At 54.5% G+C, this 3,438-nt stretch overlaps 1 protein-coding gene across 2 annotated transcripts in view; it reads right to left on the bottom strand.

Moving 5' to 3' along the window:
- LOC127749776 (voltage-dependent T-type calcium channel subunit alpha-1G-like) overlaps window positions 1-3,438 on the bottom strand; it is a 15,857-nt gene that overhangs the window by 8,692 nt on the left and 3,727 nt on the right. The gene's annotated exons all lie outside the window — the stretch shown is intronic.

Raw genomic sequence — 3,438 nt, 5'->3', positions numbered from 1 at the left:
CCCCATCGGGCCCACCCCACCCACCCCGCCGCGCCAGGCTGGAGCCTCGGCGGAGCCGCCGCCGGAGCCCGGGGCTTGGGGCTTGCATGGCCGAAATCTGTTTGCTCTGCTGGAAATTCAGAGGCCGGGCGTAGGAGGGGGGGCTCACAGAGACACATGGAGCGAGGCGAACGACCGTCTTTCTGTGTACCTCTGCACTGGAGCCGGGGGCGGGCTCCAGTCACGGTCAGTGCCGGCGGAGGACACACGGAGGGCTGGAAGGTGACCCCCCTCCCTCCAGGGGCAGACTCCACGACAGCACTCCTTCCTTCGCCAAGAAGCACGGACCGTGTAGGATTACTCGACCTGATCACACAGCGGGGCAAGAAGCTCGGTGGACAACGTGCGTCACGGCCGTATAAACGATGAAAACGTGAACGAGGTACACGAGGAGGCGCCAGCTGAAGTTTTGCGGAATAGTTTGTACGAAATCCAAAATCTACGTAAGCACATTCACAAACACGAAAGATATTTCTGACACTAATGTGTGAGGGTGTAGCAGAGCGGACGCTGCAGTTTTGCGCGTTTACCTATTCTTTCCACCACCCGACTCTTTACAAGTAAGCATGGATTTCTACAAAGTTTTAAGTAATATTATCTAGATGTAACAAAAAATGCCGGAAGTATTAACGGCACGATGATGTGAATAAGAAGGTTTGTGATGACTTTCTTTTTTCAGTTTTTAAGATTCAGGCCACACTGACATTGTGAAAAAAGTCGTAGGTAAAGAATTCCATATGACGTTAGTGGGTCGTAAAATAACAGTTTAAATTGCAAAATTTAATAGCATTCCGTGTCAAATTGTATTCGACCGACAAGCAAGAATGGAGCGCTGTAGCCAATTTACGACATATTTTGTAAATAAAAATTACAATAAATGTTGTCAATTTACGAGGATAATTTCCGCAGTGCAATTTTACGAAAATGATCACTTGAATTAATGACAGGATTTGAACATCTCCCCCCCCTGCCCCCCTCCCATCAACAAGACACAAGAGAGAAACAAAAGAGCATCGGGGCAGAAGCACCACCACCACAATCAATAAGGAGCACGGGAGGGAGCGAGGGAGCGGCGGGAGCCACGGGAACCCGCAGGGAGCCGACGCGGGGGGGAGAGCGAACTACAGGTGGGCTACACTCCCTATCCATCTCGCAAAAAACAAAATGCTTCCGCTGCAAGTATGTTCACCAGCGTTTTCCCGTTATTTTCTTTTTGTTACGGTTCACATTTCTCTTCCCTCTCAGTAGTCTGCCACCCTATCTCTCTCGACCGTCTCTTTCTACCACTCCCCTCTCTCTTCGCGCTCTCTGTCTCGCTCGTACCCGCGGCGTTGGCGCTGCCCGATGCCTGACACTCACCACGGCGCGGTCGCGCGCACGGGGCGCTCGCTGAAAGAAAGAAAAGGGTCGGGGAGGGGGGGGGGGGTCTCTTAAAAGCTGTCGCGAGCAGGTAGGCCCGCGCGCCCGCCCGCACCACCCGGGCCGCCCGGACCCGGTGCGTCATTGGCTCATCAATCTCCCATAAAAGCAACGCCACAGTTTTATTTCGCGCCACCCTTCCCTAGGGGTGGCATCCGAAGAGCGTCTCGCGTCTCTTCCACCTGCCGTCCCCTCTCTCTCTCTCTCTCTTTCCTCCTCGCACGCCAGCACGCACTCACTCTCGACTCCCTCTAACCCAATCTTTGTGGCACCCTAGCCCCTCTCTCTACGGCAGCACTTTCGGATGCGGCCCGCGTTTGGTATAACAGCGCCGTTTGTGGGCCTCCGTCCGTCCGTCCGCCCGGGTGGCGGCCCTGGGGCGGCCACCCCTCCTGCAGGCAGGCCGTGCCTAACGCGCCCGTGCGGCCGTGTTGCCTACACGGCTGCCACCTGCTTTTGTGCCTCGTGTCTTACAGGCGCGATTGTGGCCGGCCTGCTTGTTATATGTATACGCGTTTACTGTAATAATACATGCGTCTGTTGGCGGTGTAGTTCCAAACCCATGGCCACGACGGACCCTCCTGTGCCTCTCCCCCTAGGGCCCTAAGGATTTACCTCGTGGCGAAGGTCCACTGAGAGAGGAAGGAGAGAGAAGGGGAGAAAAGGAGAGAGAGATAGAGGAAATAGGGGAGGGGGGGCGAGCGTTTCCTAGGGCGTTATAGACCCTTGGGAGCGTGGCCGGAGGGTGGTAGAGGGGTCAGAATCGGGCTCGGTCGCGCCTATTTGTCAAGCCTAGTGCGCCTGTTGCTGAGGCCGCGGGGCGGGGCCACCCGGCCGGTGGACCGGAAATAGAAGCAATAAGGTTGCTTTTTATTTTTGTAAAAAAACAACAACAACAACATACAAAACAAAGGAAGCATGTTGAACGGTCTACCCGTGCCGACGACGTGTTTCTCATAAAACTAAACATAAGTAAAAGTTAGGATGGATTCACATGCGCACTGCTTCTCAATGATTAAATGTGGACTATTAAAGTCTTACAAAAGGATGCTTCGTAATGTACGAAGCATCCAAATGCTTTGCAAGCTTAGTTTGTAACGATTTGCCAGTGCGTGCGATACAGTTTTGTAAATCGAAATGAATGTTCGGTCATCCCGCGCCGATCCCTGGTTAAAATTCAAATAATTTTATTTATACATAGAGGGGGGGAAACTCGCTCTCAGCTAGGGGAAAGTTTGTGATTGGAAAGCGTACAGTGCAAAGGGAAAGACTTCTCCTTGTCCAAACTGCAAGCAGGGCACGGGGGAGGGGATCCCAAGCTTTTAATGCGATTTGCTCAGCGACTCAGCAGGTACACACCAGACAGCCGTGCCAGCGGTCCGCGCCCAGCAGGAACGAATTCTTATGCAAGCGAGTCCGCACGAGGATCAAAAGAGCCGCCCTCACCCGTCCCGGCGCGCGCACCGGAAACTCAAGTGTGTGAACATCGCACACTTGTAGGTGTGTTGAACGCCATTCGTACACATGAAGGCCCAAGTGTGTGCAGTTTTAAAGCAAAATTAACACAGTTACCCCCCTTAAGTGTACGAATGGGCATTCACACACCTACAAGTGTGTGGCATTATTCACACAGTTGCGTTTTTAGTGCAATAAACACAGTGTACCGGTCACAGACGGGATGGCGCGGGGCTTAATGGGATGGCAACTTGGAGGGGGGGGGGGTGCAGAGCACATGTCCTCCCCGTCCGGGGCGCGAGGGGGGTGAGAGTTCAAGCACCGGTTGGCCGGTTGGGCCAAGGCGCCACATGTTTCTTCAGGAGAGGCAGGCACCCCTGCTGCTGCCGCAGGCCCCGCCCGTGCCGAGCCACGTGATTTGTTTGGCGTCAAGAACTCTCGTCTGGCCGATTCCTCATCCCCCCCGCAGCAGCCTCTCCTCCGTACCCCCTTTTGCCGCCCCCTTGGCTATCATTTACCCCCCCC

The sequence above is a fragment of the Frankliniella occidentalis genome, unplaced genomic scaffold (genome assembly GCF_000697945.3).
Source record: "Frankliniella occidentalis isolate FOCC.00 unplaced genomic scaffold, Focc_3.1 Scaffold91, whole genome shotgun sequence".
In the NCBI taxonomy this organism is placed as follows: Eukaryota; Metazoa; Arthropoda; class Insecta; order Thysanoptera; family Thripidae; genus Frankliniella; species Frankliniella occidentalis.
Note: the sequence above shows the minus strand (reverse complement) of the source record. Positions and strands in the feature narration are given on the sequence as shown.